The following is an 18,610-nucleotide window of genomic DNA, read 5'->3' on the forward strand; positions in this document are numbered from 1 at the left end:
GGAAAGTCTGTCAAGGAGGATGGGGTGAGAAATTGTGTCAAAAGCTGCGGTAAATTCAAGAAAGATGAGGATGGAGAGTAAACCGGCGTCAGCTGCCAAAAGAAGACTGTTTGTGACTTTTAAGAGAGCTGATTCTGTACTGGGGTGGAGGCGGAAACCAGATTGGAATGGTTCGTAGAGATCGTTCTGGGAGAGGTGAGAGTGTAGCTGGGAGGAAACAACTTTTTCAAGGATTTTGGAAATAAAAGGAAGGTGAGAAATGGGGCAAAGGTTATTGAAGTCATTGGGATCAGATCCAGACTTTTTAAGAATTGGTGTGACAGCTGCAGTGTTGAGGGGCACAGGGACAATAACTGTACTGAATAATGGCTGAAATGAATCGAAGGAGAGATAGTAAGCAGGATTTGCCCAGAACTGTTGGGAGGGCATCTAATTGACAAGAAGAATTCTTGGATTTAGTTATGAGGTCCGAGATTATAGATGGATGAAGGAGTTCAAAAGAAGATAAGACATGACAGGGGGTAGGAAGGTTGGGGGAGGGGAGGGTTACAGAGGAGTCAAGATGGTGGTGGATTTTGTTGACTTTTTCCAAAAAGAATAGAAGGAAAGTATTGCAGGTGTCAGAGGAATAAAAGGGAGGGGGGAAGGATACAGAGGGTTGAATGATTTTGTTAGATAGAGCAAAGAGAGCCCGAGTATTTCCAGTATTTGAGTCAATGAGTCGAGAGTAGTATTGTGATTTTGCATGAGAGATACAGTTCTTGAAGTGAGAAAGTTGAGTAGTGTACATATCTTTGTGAACAGTGAGTCTGTTTTTTTGATATATACATATAGATATAGATATATAATTTGATGCAAGCCGCTCCCTTCCGCCACAAATTAACCTGAATTTGCTTAACTATTGACCTCGGCACTCAATAACCAAGCTCTCCTCTCCGACCCCCTGGCCCGCTCAGATGCCGCCTCCCCCTCCCTAGCTCATCAGTCACCCTGGGCAGCCTCTCCCTTCACCAAACCCCCCCGCTAATGGTTGTTTGATGACCCTCATAAAAGGAGTCAATGGTATTGACGGAGCCCTCAGAGGACGCACCTAATTTGGATGAGGATCAATTCAGAGCAGGGTAGTGGGAGGGGGTGGAGGTCGGGGATCCGACGGGCACCTGTGACCACGCTCGACAATTTGCTTTCATGACACTCGGTCGTGTCACCATTTAATAATTGAATCCTCCTTTCAGATCAGATTATCACGTCAAGGGGACTCTGCGTTGCGTTTGCTGACTCCCGCTTGGTGCGTCATCCGTTTCCTGAGTCACGAGAGGAGTTGTTTGAAATGCTAAAAGGATGTAAGTAAGATGTGAGTAAAAGATGACCATCGATATTCTTAGCAAAATATAATCAAAGGCATTTTTTCCGGATACAAAAAAATAAAAAATAAAAAAATTGAAATCCCAGACTTCACGAGTGAGATTTTGTTGCGATGAACTCATTCACTGCCATTCACAAATTTATTCGGGAATTGAAAATATGACGGAGAGCCCCATTCTCGGTTTTGTTTTTTCATGTATGGGTGCTGATAAAGCGCTGGCCATGGCCTATGGCAATGTTTTTCCTTTCCACAAGGAAACGGCATTTGCCTTTTTTTCCATGTTAGTACTTTTTCCAGCTTCAGCTGTTGTTAAAGTGCTATACAAACCAATAAGTATGTATTGCATTGTATTTTGGACAGCCATCATCATTTCAAGCTCATATAACCACATACCCATATAACTTAGGAATTAACTATTTTTTTCTGATGAAATAAGATAGTTTAAGGTTTCTTACGCCGCATTGTGTCACGTTCTGGTTGGTGAAGAATGGGTGGCGCTGTCGGCCCCACCTGCAGCTGCACAGGTGTTGGTCGTTTCATTCAGTGGCAGTTAAAAGAAATCCCGGCACGACAGTTTGGTGTCGGGTCATTCTGTTTTTTTCACCCTGTCAGGTTTGTTTCTATTGTCAAATTTTACTCATGGTTTTGTTTGCTACTTTGTTGTTTGAGATTTATTTTAATACAATTTGTCAAATACTCCCTGCTCCTCCCTCCCGCCTGCTTTTTTGGGGATCCACAACCATCCACCGCCTCGCAAACCGTGACACATTGAATGTTAATGTAGTCCTAAAACTCAATATTCTGTGGGTCCTGGAATTCACTGGAATGGATACATTTTTGCACGTCTGGCAGTGAAAGAGTTAAAAAAACAAAATACATTTTAAGGGTTTCTGTTGTCTTGAGCCAGTATTCGTTTTCATGTTGAATAATTTTAATTTTTCATGTGGTAAAATGATTGGATTGGATTGGATTGGATTTGCCTTTATTAGTCTCGCAGTGGAGAAATTTACATTTCACAGCAGCAAAGTTATGAAAGAAATGAAAGTAGAAGAAGTAGATATCGCTTTTGATAAACAACACACTGTTTGATTTTGAAATATTTTTTTTTTCATTCAACGGTAGCCATTTTTGAGCATCATCGGAACCAACAAAATATTGTGTTCGACAATTTTAGACAACAAATCTATCAAATAAAAGAATGTTGATCAACGCTATCTACTTGTGGCTGCGGGCCGATAAATTTGTTTCAGTAAAACATAGTTGACAAATGTACTCTGTAATCGCAGTGAATGTTAATTAATCCATCAGAATCAGCAATTAAAACATATGTTGCCTTTAAAATAATTCTTATCTATTTCAAGCACCATTTTGACTTGATTTTATTGGACATGTTTCAAAACTGCAAGTGAAACTGTCTCATTCAAAGCCCTGCATCCAACAACACCGCGGCTCAGCTTATCTATTTGACTCTGTCTCGAACATCAGCAGAACAGGAGTTCCCGAAAAAGACGACGTATCCATCGTTCCAGTCGCCAGAAAGGAATTTCGACGGTCCAGATATTTTCTTTGGCTGAAGAATAATCAGCGGCTGGACTCTACCTAATGAGACCCTGACGACGAAAGCGGGAGCTCCGTTCTCATCATTTGCATGTGCTATCCGCAGAGATGCAAGGAGAAAATTTATATTAAGGAAGTGGGGGTAAAAAAAAAAGAAAAAAAGTGGTGATCGGGGCGAGTTGTCTTTCGTCTTCAAAAAAAAGATGCAAAAACAAAAAAGTGATGTGATAAATGAGGCAAGTCAGCAGATGTCGCAGGCAGGAAAAGAAGATCAAAGATCAAGGTGTTTTTTTTTTTAAACAGGATCCATCGGCAGGTCCAGGATATCTCTTTTACCCCCCCCTCCCTCGGCTGCCCCCTCACTCGCCTGCCAGTGTCGGCATCTCGTCCAGGAGAGGACGTGATGAGACCGCATGGCTAATGAAGCAGCGCTCCACTCTTGACTCCGTCGAGAGAGCCCCCTTTGCCTTTTCTTCATCCCATTCATCATTAATTCAACAACGTTGATCATTTCATTAGGCGTCATCTTCTTTTTCTCTCTTTTTTTATCTCTTTTTTTTCGTTGTCCAAAAGGCCATCTTCAATAAATGATGGCCGACGGATGGCGGGCTGCCCCGACTGAGCTTAACACACTCTAAACTCTTTTCATTCAGCTTAAAGTGAGCCTGAGTGTGTGTGTTTAAGTGGATTTCAAAGATGACACTTGACTGGCGATGTCGCGCTACACATTGAGGGGATTCAGCTTGAAACTGCTAAAATAATGATTTAAATCGAGGGATATTTTTTTCCACTCTCGAATTGCAGTTTTTAACTCATTCACTACCAGATATGTGCAAAAATGTGTCCACCGCAGTGCCAGGGTTTTTGTCATTGTCACTTGAATTCCAGGACGCACAGAATATTGACTTTTAGGACTACAAAAAAATTCAATACAGCATTAGAACCCTTTGACTCTCTTCTTTCACCAGAAAAAAGTCAATTCCTAAATTATATGGGTCTGGGGTTATCTGAGCTGAAATGAGGGTGGCTGTCCAAAATACAATGCAATCCATACATATTGGTTTACATAGCGCTTTAACAACAGCTGAAGCTGTAACAAAGCGCTAACATGGGAAAAAGGGAGATGTTGCCCCTTGTGGAAGGGAAAAAAACTTTGCCAGAGGCCATGGCCAGCACTTTATCAGCACCTAAGCAACAAAAACCAAAACCAGAACAAATTCGGGAATGGCGCTCGACGTTATATTTTAAATTCCAGAATAAATTGGTGAATGGCAGTGAATGATTGAATGACATTCACTTATTTAAAACCAAAACGGCCGACTTCCTCTTTAATTCTGTATCAATCATCCAAACTGAAAACTGAAACTGGCCGTGATTTTTGTTTGTTTGTTACTTTCCAGGAATTTTGGTGCAAATGTGTCAAAACAAACATTTGTTGTTTTTCACAAAGCGACACATGACCAAATATTAACCGTTTTTTGCAATCTTGACAAAAAATAAATAATAACAATAAGACTAGTCTACTCTGAAACTAGATCAGGGCAAGCTGGGTCAGAATACCAAGTGTGAAAAAAGAACTAGCGAAAGTCACCATGGAATCACAAACAATTGATTGACAACAAAATAATAATACAGTAAAGTCTCGTTATATCGATATTGGTTCTATCGATAGTACTGCTTATTACGATACTATTTCTATGAACGCAAGGAGAAAATTTACATGCCGCAGGATCGGATATATCGATAGTCCGGTTATATCGATATTTTTTCCGACTCCCGAGAATATCGATATAACGAGACTTTACTGTAATAATAATAGTAATAATAGTAATAATAATAATAATAATAATAATAATAATAATACATTTGATTTCTAAGCGCCTTTCAAAACTCTCAAGGTCACTTTACAGTCAGAGGATCAGTTTTCCTGTGGGTGAGCAGCGGCAGCCACACGCACCAGCGTTTATTTAACCCGGAACCGGGGCAGTCGGGGCAGCCCGCCGTCAACTCAAACAGATAGAAAGCTAGCTAGCTGGCCAATAGATAACTAATAGCTAGCCATCTATGTAGCTGGCTATCTAGCTGGCTATGTAGCTTTGCTATCTATCTAGCTATTTGCTATATATTAGCAATATCGCTAACTACCTATCGATCAATCCAGTCAGCCATCTATTTGCCATCCATTAGCTATCTCGCTATCTATCTATTTGCTATCTATTAGCAATATCGCTAGCTATGTATCTAGCTAGCCATCTATCTAGTTAGTTATCTATTAGCTATCTCGCTAGCTAGCTATCCATCTATTTGCTATATCACTAGCTAGTTATCGAGCTAGCTATCTATCTAGTTAGCTATCTATTAGCAGTCTATCTATTTGCTATCTCGTCAGCTAGCAATCACCCCCCCCCCCCCCCCCCCCCCCCCCCGCTCTCCCAACCACTACTGATGGGGTCCACTTTAATGGTACGGTTCACGAGACTGAGGAATATTTAGCTGGCACTCCGAGAAAAGGTCGGTGTGAAATCGAAATACATGAGACAAACCGGGTAAAGAAAATTACCCCCGCCCAAAAAAACTCAAAAACCTAAAATCTACCAAGCGTCGGCCATTTTAGATTGCCCATTTTAAAGATTAGCTTCAGGAAAAAAACGTTTTATAATCTAAGATTTAGTACCAGGAAAAAAAAATTGTTTTGCAACAGTTGCAAGTCATGATGTCTTATGTAAAGAACCAATGATCTCATACTGCCCCGCCTCATCCCCCACACACAGCTCTGAGGGGAAGGATCCAGGGATTACTCTAACCACATTTATTTATTAAATCTCAATTAAATGCGGAGGTCCCAGGGCTTACTACTAGTATCTTAGCGAGGAAAGCGATGACAGTCAACCCCCCCCACCCCCGCCCCTCCACCCCATCCCTCCCTGATCTCACTTCCCTACCGTTTTGCTGATTAAATAGAAGCGTTTCATGTGCGGGACACAATGCTATTAATTAAATCATTAGACGTGCGATTCGCTTATGAGCTTTGGGAGCAGTGAAGAGGCACATGAGAAACTCGCTGCAATATCGACTGAAATCTTCATTAATAATGTTAAAAAAAAAGCCTCAATTCATTGACAAGGATTACATGTGTAGAGACTTTCATTAGGGGTCCCTTTTTGGATGGGGGAACGAACGGGCGGCCCACACACACACACGACTCACAAGCCTACAATATGAAGAATTTTGCATTTTAAATAGTTGTTGAATGAAATATGATCATGGAGCTGTAATGCTCAATTATAAAAGCGCACCTAGCGGCAATGATAAAAAGGGAAACATTCAAACTACAGCGGAAACCTCCAAAGCAATATCAGACACCTTCAACGGAAATAATACAAAGTTAATTAATCCGTCCTGGGATGAAGTCTGTCACGATCATAAAGCCGAAAAGCGGTTCAAGCAACATTTTGACACTTGGAATTGTCGTACAAGTTCAAAGTGAAGTCAATGAAGTTAAAAAGAAAATCAAAGTACCCGGCGAAGTCATAACTGGAGGCAAAAAGTAGATGGAACGGTCCGCTGTCACGGGTTTGATGACATTCAGGGAAACTCATATGGGATGAAGAGAGTTTTATCTTAGTACAAAAACAAATGGATCGAGTATGTTGCCCTGAGGAAGACCATACAAAGTATTCGGACTGATTGTTGTGACTTTGGATGGTGGCGACATTTAAATGACATGGTCATTTAAAAAGTTTGAGACATGTGAAGACTTCGCTGACAGGAAGGAAGAAAACGATGTGGTTCTGCTAGTCGTGAGTGAGCAGACTTTCAGTTTCTGGAGGTGTGCTAACCATGTCAAGAAATATTGTCCTTTCGATATTGTCAAAAAGAAAACATTGACGTTGAAGCACTTTTGAAACAGCGACTTCTTCAATCTATCGTATGATACTTGAAGGTACTTGATACTTGAGAAGAAAGGAGCGTTAGCGCAGAGCGCCGATGCGTTTGTGGAAATGACGCGGCTTGGAATTAAAGCGGATTTACGTGGGACAGGAGATGTGACACAGTCTCTTTGTGTCAATGGATGCTATAGCTGCGTGTTTTCTTTGAACATTGAGTTTGTAGTATGGGCCTTTCTTCATGCAACAGCAGCAGAAAAAGATCTTGTTCAAACTCTTCCCACAAAGTGTGCAACTGTCCAAAATGGTTGACTTGAATGAAAATTTAAGAATCCGCGTCATGGCAGCAATTGAAAAGTTCGGTTTGAATTTCTACCCGTCCTTTTACCTTTCATACTTGCTCTATTATACTGATCGTAACTACCAGATGATGAATATTATTATTTAAACAACAATGTATTCAAAGGACAACGGTCGCCTCAAGACAAGTTGTGTCCATAGTTTGTACAATCACTTGAAATGACTTCTACTGAGCGTATTTTACAAAGATTCCACCGCATATAGCTACATTTCACGTTTTAAGACTCGCGCTGAATATTCAGGAAGTCTTGTTTTCGAGTTGATGACGACGCCTGACGTGACGTCACGTCTGGAACGCCCCAGACCGAGAAAGCGACACACAATGCATTTTGGGTACTTTGTTTGCTCTGAAAACTTCGTGTTGATCCGTGTTGATGGCGAAATTAGAAGGAAAACACATAAATAACGCAATGGTGAATCGTTGTGTGTTGCACCAAGACTACTATTTGAGATGAGCTGACACAAATTCCCAGCAGACAAATCAGCCCATTTCCAACGGAGCTTGGGCGCCATCTTGTGCACTTTTGGGACGGTACATTGGTGTTATTGACGGCTCGAATTGATATGCAAGTACTTCTTTAACCGATTGCAAACATGTATGCTTTCCTCTTCAGAACTATTTGAATCATATTCATAACTGGATGAGTAACAAGAAAGCATCTCCGAATCTGAAGCCATTGTTTTGATTCGAGAGCAAGGCAAGACATCCTGGCGTGATGTCATGAACAAGGGGGCGGAACCTTCTGAAAGTCGGCATCTCCGAGGTCATTTTCAAGTAGTTTTGGGACACTTTAAGTCATTTTTATTGCTGTTTTGCATTTGACTAAAAATATCAGCCTGCGTGTTTTGAGTATTTTAGATGCTATAAAACGTTTTTCTGATGTCAGTTAGGAAACAAAAAAATGGTGTCGGTTGTCCTTTAAAAGTGTAAAAAAAATATGTCAAAACAATGCAAGCAGGTGTGCTAGCAATGGAGTCAGCACGGCGGCAGCCGCAGTTTTTACCCCGATGATCGCGAAAGGCAAACAAGCAGGAAATGAGACATTCCGCAAAGCGCCCAAATCCGACAACAGAATCGAGGCATTGGCTTCCGGAGCCGCCAAAGCTACAAAAGCAGATAAGAAGGCTGCTGCTTGCTGCCGCCTCGATGGAGGCGCCGCACTTTCCAGCATCTGCCGCTTCACCACCCATCGGGGAGCCTCGGTGGGCTCTTCAAACACACTGTGTGGGTCCTCATGCTTTTGATGCTCCTGGAGAGGGAGAGGACAAGTTGGGGTGGGGTGGTGAGAGTTGGGTGAGGGGAAGGGGAATCCTCCACCGAAACAGATGGATTACACAAAAAAACATGGAGAAGAAAAGGCACAAGAGGAAAAAGAAATTGTCTCATTGTTGCCAAGACAGAAAGCTTTCAAACGATCGGAATTGAAAGATTGAATTGGAAAATCAGAAAAACAAAAATAAAGAACTTAGCCTTCGTAACATTCATTTTAATTATCATTCAATTATTTATACCAGTCAACCGGCTGTATTTTGCCATATTTTGTACAATGTTTGCCCATTTATAGACGTGTACGGCATACAAGAAGGTTTGTACGGGAAACACAAAAAATGTTCAATCTAATTTTCAGATATTTTTGATTCCGTTTTCTTCATTACATATTCGCAGTCATGTTAACGATAACAAATAGCGCTACTCGTGAAAAGCAAAATCAGCCACCGAGAAAACAAGTCCGTGCAAAGTGAGAAGGAACAAACATTCCGAGAAGACAAGTTCCATCCGTTCAAGTGGGATTTTATTTTGAAATCTGTTAAATTAAACATTTCACCGTTTTTTTTCCGCTGTAATATCATTCAGATTTTTTTTTTACATTGTAAGAACACATTCAAATTCTTTAGCTTTGGACAAATTCAGCAAAAAAAAAGCCAAAATGCTCTACAATATGGCTCGCGAGCCATATTGTATATGGCTCTTTTGATGATTGCATCTGGCTCGCCGATAAAACTAAATACATATTCTCACTTTTTCACTCAGCAGTTCCTGTTTGGGCTGCAGTTGGCTGAAAGCACAATTTTGATTGGATGATACTGACCTAAGGTGGCAGGTCGATGTTCAAAGAGCAATTTTGATTGGATGATACTGACCTAGGTGGCCGTTGATGTCGAAACAGGTAAACACCCCTTTTAAATAAGCCAGACGAGTAAAAAAAGTATTGTACATCGAGTATCGTACACTTCAGGTTGAATGGATGGAATGATTCGCCTTTGTGGAGAGAAAAGGTTCTGATTCTAATTTGCAATGAAACAACACCATTGATGAAACAGTTGAATGTCAGTGGCACTTTGACAACCCTCGTGCTAACGTTAGCATCAATATACTTCTGCGAGAGACAGCTGAAAGCAAGTGTGGAAGCGAATGAGCCGTGTGCAGGCTAGCTAGCAGTAACTTCGCCTATGGACCCGGTGAGTTGACTTTATTTCCGATCATTTGGCTGGATTTTTACCAATCGTGGAGAACGGAAAACCATTCATGTTAATTGTGAGTACTATCACAAAGTTATTTTAAATAATACATTTTGACATTTTGTTGAAATCACACACACATATATACATATAAATATATATGTGTGTGTATTTATATATACATATAAATATATATGTGTGTGTGCGCTTGTTTGCGTGTGTGTGCATGTGCGTGTGTGTATGTGTGTGTGTGGCTCTCACTGAAAAACATTTCTAAATATTGTGCTTTTATGGCTCTCTTAGTCAAAAAGGTTCCCGACCCCTGTTCTACAACAAAGAACATACCTGATTATTGCTAGAATTATGTTGGAACTTGTTAAAAGTATTCATGCTTACATGTGAAATTTTGCTCGTAAAATTGCGCAGTGAACTATTACACATGTAACACACATGTAAGGCAAAATGGAGCCGTTAGTAAGGTCACAGTGTCTCGCAGGTTGACAGGTATGATTATTCTTATACTTGTTTATCAGTGGTGGGCCTTCAGGGCCTGCACGGCCTTCTCTGCTGGTCTGAAAGGCGCTTAAAATGTGGTTATTATTATTAATGGTTATTATATTTTGTCCATGAATTTGTATTAAATCATTTCAATTGCCGCCATTGCTTTTTATTTCCAGAAATGTATTGTAATGAAGAGTACAATTGTGCTTTTCTTTAATTATCTAAAATTATATTTAGCGAAAAAAAAACATTTTTTTTGTGATGGTGGCAATATAAGAGAAGCCAATGACTGAAAAGCAGTAAGCTTTTTGTCCAAAATGGTTGATAAACGAACCCATGAACCTTTTGGGCATCAAACATCACAAAATGTGTGGCAATAAAATTAGCGTAGCGATCCGTTAAATGGACGGCGAGCCGTCTCCACCGGCAACGGCTCGACTGACAGGTGAGGCTGAAGGGTAAACTACGGAGACCGGCTGTCAACTAGACAAACGCAGAACATCTTACGCCGTGTGATCCTCCAAAAGAAGAGACGAGCGGCGTCGGGAGTGGGTTTTTCTAATGTGCTCTTGGCAAGAAGCCACGCTCTGTGGTGATAATATAACAACGGTACAAGCGGCGAGGGACACGTGTCAATAGGCAACACGTCGCTTGAGTTATCATGCAGACGCTCCCCAATTTACGAACGGCATACGTTCTTTGTATGGAATGTATGTTTAAAGCTTATATAAGGTTTATATAAGTATGTTGAAGGCTTGTATAAGTAACATGTATTGGTTTGTACTGAAAATAAATATTTAATAAAAAAAATGCTCTATCAAGATATGCACATGTATAACTGGAGAGAATACTACATATGTAAGACATAGACACAGTATGTGCGTGTACGTAATAAGATAAATAAAATGAAGTTTAACTTCACAATACAAAATCTAACTTACAGCATCTCTGTCCGAACATTTCTCGACATAGCCGTAAAAATGTTCGTATGTACCGTTGTTCGTAATTTGAATGTTCGTAAGTAGAGGAGTGTCTGTATTGCTTTATGTTACCTGGAATCATATCGGTGTCGCTACATTGCGGATTTACACTTATCACTTATCCCACTTGAAATGTGTCCGCACCTCGAGAGAAAAAAAAAAAAATATGCATTTTGATATGCTCCGCCGTTAGCCTCGCACGGTAATCCCAGCAAACATTAAGTGAAATGTAGGTTGCCCCTATTGTTGTCGCTAAATCCGTGGTTGATTGTTACATTTTCCATCTTCATTCATGGCCGAAACTAAGATAAGATAGGCTAAATATGCATTGGAGTCCATCTTGTGTCTGGACCAAAGCAGAAGGTGGTGCTTAATGCCACTTTTGTTGATAAAGCGCCATATCAACCACTATGTATATATTGTATTTTGTACAGCCTCCCTTATTTCAAGCTCACATAACTCCAGACCCATATCCTTTAGTAATTAAATCTGAGAGGTACAACTTACATGTGCTTATTTATTTTGTTATGCTTAGAATATCTTGTTTTCTATCCTTTCACTCCCACCCCAACCCCATCCCTCTTCAATTGCTGCTGTGGACTGCAAATTTCCCCATTGCGGGACGAATAAAGGTATTCTGATTCTGATTCTGATTCTGATTATAAACGAAATGTATTATTATTATTATTATTATTACCTCCTCTCCTCAAAAAATACTGGACCTTTTCCAGAAATGTACTGTTGGAGAATGGACAGAATAGAAGTGATCATATTCAAAAGTTTCATGCTGTTATGTATATGCTTAGTTGGTTGAACATGTGCGATGACAATACACAATGGTTTCTTGTGCACTTTGATAAGAACAAGAACCAGCCTGTTAAACTGTCATCCTCAGGTACTAAATCGAGCCTCGGTTGGAAAGGAGTATTTGTTGATACCCAAACCAGAGCGGAAGGGAGTAGTTGTACAAGACTCTTGTAAAAGAAGAGTTCATCTATCAGTCCATGGAAAGACAACCCATTAAAATGTCTATGTTCTGTTTGTTTATGGATGTTGGTACTTGGGACGTCCAGGGGCGTTGTATTCAAATCAAGAAGAAAATGTTTCACTAATGTATCACTGCAATTTGCATATACGCTCAATAAATAGCTTGGCAGAGGGCTACAGAAGTTGGGCGTCGGGTATGAATGGCTGCGTCCCCTGCCGGCAGTAAAATACAATCTTCCTGTGTTCGAGCCTTTGTTCACAGTGTCCGAACAAACATCTCTGACATGTACCCATGTAAAAATTCACAAAATATTCACCCTTATGACGGTGAGAAAAAGCAGACCCAATAAGGCGATGATGACACAAGACCATGTCCAGTGAGCGATGGACGCTGCGGGCGACACATGAATCATGTGTCTGGGAATTATGTCGGCCACATTTAATATAGCCGCGGTGTATTCTTGTCGGGTCGCGTGAAAGGGCCTGTGGGCGAGGCGCAAAACAAGTACGTAATGGGCTCACAATTGAATCAGGTGTCTGCTCCTCTTAAGGAAATTAAGTTGCGGCTGGAGCGGCGCCGCTTAATGAGAGGCGGCCTCGCTGACAGTGACGAATGACGACTGACACGGGCGGCCGAGGCCACATCTGCATTTACGCCCGGGATGATTTTTCATCCCGGGGACCCGCTGAAAATACTCCGTCCTCTCGCCCCGGTCCTCTCTCACCCATTTTGTCTCGCCTGCCGTTACACGTCTGCTGCCGTCACCTAGGGACGCATTTGTGCCCCGTGTGGTGCCGGCCATTTATTTGCACATATAAATTCCCGGAGAATAATGACAGTTAATAAAGAGGGGCATCTTCTTTCCGTGTGTTTCCACTCTTGAAGGGAGCCATTATGTGATATTGATGGATGCTGATGCTCAATTGTCCCAGGAAGGCATGAACAGCACGCTCCAGCACACATCATAAAGTTACGTTTTAATCTCAATTTTATGCTGTATTATGGATAGCGAACACACCGCAAGCAGCCGTGTATTTACTGTTGATATTTCCAAATTTAGACAAACTTGGAGAGCATAACATCGGTTAGCTTATCTTATTATAGATATAGATTGATTTCTGGATCAACATATTCGACAGAATGGTGGGAATAAAAACCAAAAAGCTAAATTGTATCTGGATTTACTGTCATTTTTAGACAAAAGCTACAATTAAAGGCAGTATAGCCTAGCTAGTTTAACGTCAGCGTGAGGTTAGCCATCATGATATGAAATAACAGGGTGGATTAGCTAACTAGCTACCTCACATTAGCTAGATAGGTAGTTAATTGTGAGCTAGCAGATCTGGCTAGAAAGATAGGCAGCTAGGTCGCTAGACAGGTAGGTAGATAGGTCGCGATATAGATAGCTAAGTAGATAGCTAGATATATAGCTAGGTAGATAGCTAGGTATCCATGTATAGCTAGGTAGATCGCTAGATGAGAGATTTGAAAGGTGCTTGAAATAAAATGTATTCCGTATTATTATTACAGTAAAGTCTCGTTATATCGATATCGGATATATCGATAGTCCCGGTTATATCGATACTATTTCTATGCACGCACGGAGAAAATTACATGCAAACAGGGTCGGATATATCGATAGTCCCGGTTATATCGATATTTTTTCGGACTCCCTTGAATATCGATATAGCGAGACTTTACTGTATTATTATTATTATTATTATTATTATTATTATTATTATTATTATTATTAGATGGATAGATGGCTAGCTAGAGAGAGAAAGAGAGATAGAGATAGAGATGGAGATGGAGATGGGGATAGATAGATAGATAGATAGATAGATAGATAGATAGATAGATAGATAGATAGATAGATAGATAGATAGATAGATAGATAGATAGATAGATAGATAGATAGATAGATAGATAGATAGATAGATAGATAGATAGATAGATAGATAGATAGTCCTTGAGAGCTTATTATTATTATTATTATTATTATTATTATTATTATTATTATTATTATTATTATTATTGATTACTGAATAGGTCGATAGCTGGATAGCTAGATAACGAGAAAGCTGGATAGACAGATCTATTGATCGATCGATAGATCAATAGAGCTAGCTAGATCTGCTACCTAACGGGTGGTCGCTTTATGGATCGTTCCAGTTACTCCTCTGCCTGGTGCAACTTTTCTGATGGATGGAAATTCCACATTAAAAATATCCTCAAGCTAACATCCGTGTTCCTCTAGTTGAGGTGAATGTCTGCAAACTCCCCACCAATGAACTTTCCCTACTTGCCACATTTTACTCTCCCGCCTTCACGTCTTTGATAGTCCCTGCCCCACTCACCACTACGCCAGAAAAAAAACCTCATTCAATCCACAAGAGAATCCTTAAAAAAGTCCTTCCTGGCATGTGGACGGTTCCTGTCTACTGCCAAGCAGATCTACCGGATGAAGCGTGCACTGCTGGAGAGGCTGGATCACAGTGCAAGCCATTAAAGATGAAGGACGGGTGGAGGGAGGAAACCCAAGTGAGAGGGCGGGCGATGGGTAGCCTCACAAAACCGGGTGGACACTTCCCCCACTAACGAGCCAATGCCCGGAATACGGGGTCAATTATTCATCGTCAGTCAGATACGAAGGGATGAGGGGCAGAGCCAAGACTACTGATGCCGACTCAGACGCCTGCAACTACGCAACTTTAAAAGGCATACGTGAGTGACCACCGACTCAAATGGACGTCCGCGCAGAGCAGAAAATGGCTACTTCCTGATCCGACAGACTCAAATTTACTATACTGGAGTTTTGAAAGGGTGGGCGGGGCTTAAAAAGTTGAGTGACAGCTGTTGTAATTCATAATGTCAATGTGAGCAAAACAAAATGTGATGTCGGTGTGTGTGTGTGTGCGTGTGTGTGTGCGTTCGTGCGTGTGTGTGTTTTTGTGTGTGTGTGTGTGTGTGTGTGTGTGTGTGTGTGTGTGTGTGTGATGGTAGGTTTGTATGGCTACTTTTGTGAGGTCCACGATGATTTTATACCATGCGTAGTGAGAACATTTTTGACAAGAGCAGAAAATGGTTACTTCCTCATCCGACAGACTCAAATTTACTATACTGGAGTGTTGAGGGTGTGGGTGGGGCTTAAAAAAATTGAGTGACGGCTGTTGTAATGCCTGATATCAATGTGAGCAAAACAAAATGTGATGTGTGTGTGCGTGTGTGTGCGTGTGTGTGCGTGTGTGCGCGCGCGCGTGTGTGTGTGTGTGTGTGTGTGTGTGTGTGTGTGTGTGTGTGTGTGTGTGTGTGTGTGTGTGTGTGTGTGTGTGTGTGTGTGTGTGTTTGTATGGCTATTTTTGTGAGGACAAACGATGGTTTTATACCATAGATAGTGAGGACATTTTTGACAAGTGAGGACATTTTTGGTTGGTCTTCACAGGTTTTTCATTCTAAAGGCTTCGAGAAGGTCTACATATGCATCTCTCAAAGTTGCTCACACACAGAAAAACTTATCCTGTGACATTAAAGTGTCCTTGAGAGTTTTGAAAGGCGCCTATAAATTGTATTGGATTGGATTAACCTTTATTAGTCTCGCAGTGGAGAAATTTCCATTTCACAGCAGCAAAATTATGACAGGAAGAGGAAAGAAAAGAATGAAGTAGAAAAACAACTAAATTAAATGTATTATCATTATTATTTTCACAGAGGTCCTCACAAATGCATCAAAGATTTTTTTTGTACTTTCATTTCACTTGGATACACACACTTTTTACTCTCTACCGCCATCTTTCAGATATTTATATTTTTCTCTTCCAGCGATACTGAAACTGTAGAAAACAGTCTCATGGGATTATGATATATCAAAAGGTCATGTCAAAACAAATTCTGACAATCTAGAGACAGAACATTGATGACCGTTCAACCTAATAATGTAGGATTCCATTTGTCCGTATTTCCTGTGAGGAAGATATTCAACCTTCGACGTGCCAACGCCTTTATATACAATATAATAAAATGTGAAAAAAAAATATGCATGGAAAAACCTTCTTCACACACTTTCCATCATAACGCAGAAAGAAACTGAAAATCTGCGAGCGGCATTCGTTTCAGCACCCTTCCGCCCCCACCCCCAACCCCTCCAAAAAAAAAAAAAAAAAAACAAAACAACAAAAAACCAAGAGCATTTTTTTTTTACTGTCGGCGCTTATCAGAGCTATTCCTGGTTGCTGCAGAGATTTTGTTGGGAATTTTGCCGAGCTGTCACAACTTATCTCCCGAAGACATTGTTTGAACTGAGAGTATAAGCGCTGCCGAAAACGGCATAGCTGGCATATTTACACCTCCGGTCTGCGCAGGACGGAGGAAGGGGGGGTGGAGATGGGTTGATAGTGGAATAGGGATGTGGCGGTGGGTTATGGGGGGGGGGGCATCCTGTCACCCGTTTGACAGAATCATCTCACCACATTGTTTCACCCGAGCCCCATGCCTCATTAGGGAGGCCAATGATGCGTTTAACAGGGAGGAGTGGGGGCGTTTATTTCATCAGGAGGCCCTGCGTGAACAACAAGGTAGGCAGAAGGAGCTAGCATCCTCGTAAATATTTTTCTAACATTAAGATGGCCGGGGATTTGGTAGAGAATCCAAGTACCAAGTATTTTTCGGCGTAAAAGGTGCACCCAAAAGCCTTGACTTTCTTTAAAAGATGACCCTGCGCCTTATACGGCGGTGCGCCTCATATGTGAAGTCATATTGAGCCATAACAGGTCTCGCAACTACTGTCAGCAACCACCGACTCCACTAGCTTAAAGCATCGGGTTGAAATAACGAAGGATGTCATCAACCCCCCCACCACACCTATTTAACCCCCCCCCCCCAAAAAAAAAAAAAAAAAAAAAAGCAAATACATCAATTGACAAGTTCCAATTACAATTCATAGAAAAGAAATACCTTTTCTCAGGACGTCCGTACTTGTCCAGTTCACAAGGCCGTGCTGCGCTTTGTTGAGACTGACAAAGGCCCCAATAGTGGACAAATGAAGAAAAAGAGAAGAATAGTTATTATTTTATATAATAATAATAATAATAATAATAATAATAATAATAATAATGAATATTATTATTATTATCTTATATAATAAAAACAATAATAATAAAAACAATAATTATTATTTTTATATAATAGTAAAATAATAGTTATTATTTTTGTATCATACCAATAATACCAACAATAATAATAATAATAATAATAATAGGAATGATTTGAAAAAAATGTGATTCTTCGATTTACATTCATAACAATAAAATGATAAGAATAAAAATAATAATATCCATAGTAATATTAATTATTATTCTATAATAATCATAATAATAACAATAATGGTTATTATTATTAATTCTATATAATAATAAAATTATTATTACTTTTATATAATACTACTACTACTACTACAATTACTACTACTATTACTACTACTACAACTACTACTACTACTACTACTACTACTAATAATAATAATAATAATAATAATAATAATAATAACCCGGTAGTCGAGTGTGGAGTTTGCATGTTCTTCCCGGGCCCGCGTGGGTTTTCTCCGGGTCCTCCGGTTTCCTCCCACATTCCAAAAACATGCATGGAAGGCAGATTGAACACTCCAAATTGTCCCGATGTGTCAGTGTGAGTGTAAATGGTTGTCTGTGTATGCCCTGCGATTGGCTGGCAACCAATTCTAGGTGTCCCCTGCCTCGTGCCCGAAGACAGCTAGGATTGCCTCCAGCACCCCACCGTGACCCTAATGAGGAATAAGCGGTACGGAAAATGGATAGATGGATGGATGGATGAAGGGACCATTCACATTCCGAGACCCCGCACGGAAGACTCAAATAAATATTTTGAAGCAAATCCTGGGACGGCTTCACATATTGCTTTCCACTATTTAAAAAATAATAATAAAATAAATAAATTATACTACATTTAAAAAAGGAGGGCGTATGGGAAGGAGTAATGCTCGATGCAGTCCTGTTTCAAAATAACCCAAAGTAACAAAGTTTAAAACAAAAGAAGTGTAAGTTTTTATATGAAGAAACAACAACTTGGCGGGGGGAGAAAGGGGGTGGGGGTGGCAGGTTGTGTTTCTTTGCCTCCTGCACGTAATTGTGTAAATATGTCAGGCAAACAGAGACAATCGCTCCCTCTCTCGTTTTTCATCTCTAGTCCTCAAGAGCGTGCAGCTAGCTTTGTGTTAGCAACCCAGCCCCGACCCCCCTCACTATGCCCCCCCTCCCACCACCGCCTGCCTATTCACCGGGTTTTAATCAAGTGCAATCGCATCTCCATCAACTCACTCTTGACTCTCTTACACGTCTGGCCGGATTAAGACGAGGTGCCTTTTGTGAGGCGCCCCCCCGCTTCTCGTACGGGGAGAAGAGCCCCCCCTCCACTCGTAATTGGAGGGTAAATAGCAAACTAAACACCAGGCTGCTGTTTTGAGGTGAAGGCAAAGAAAGAA

The 18,610-nt window shown here is 40.7% G+C and overlaps 1 long non-coding RNA gene across 1 annotated transcript in view; it reads right to left on the minus strand.

The window, feature by feature from the left end:
• The window catches only part of LOC148892498 (uncharacterized), a 189,643-nt gene that overhangs the window by 80,199 nt on the left and 90,834 nt on the right, over positions 1-18,610 (minus strand). Inside the window, exon 4 of the long non-coding RNA XR_016116240.1 lies at positions 17,050-17,108. This is a non-coding gene — a long non-coding RNA (uncharacterized LOC148892498). The remainder of the gene's footprint in view (positions 1-17,049; positions 17,109-18,610) is intronic.

Source organism: Hippocampus bargibanti, linkage group LG10 (assembly GCF_051943395.1).
Source record: "Hippocampus bargibanti isolate YZ-2025 linkage group LG10, ASM5194339v1, whole genome shotgun sequence".
NCBI lineage: Eukaryota > Metazoa > Chordata > Actinopteri > Syngnathiformes > Syngnathidae > Hippocampus > Hippocampus bargibanti.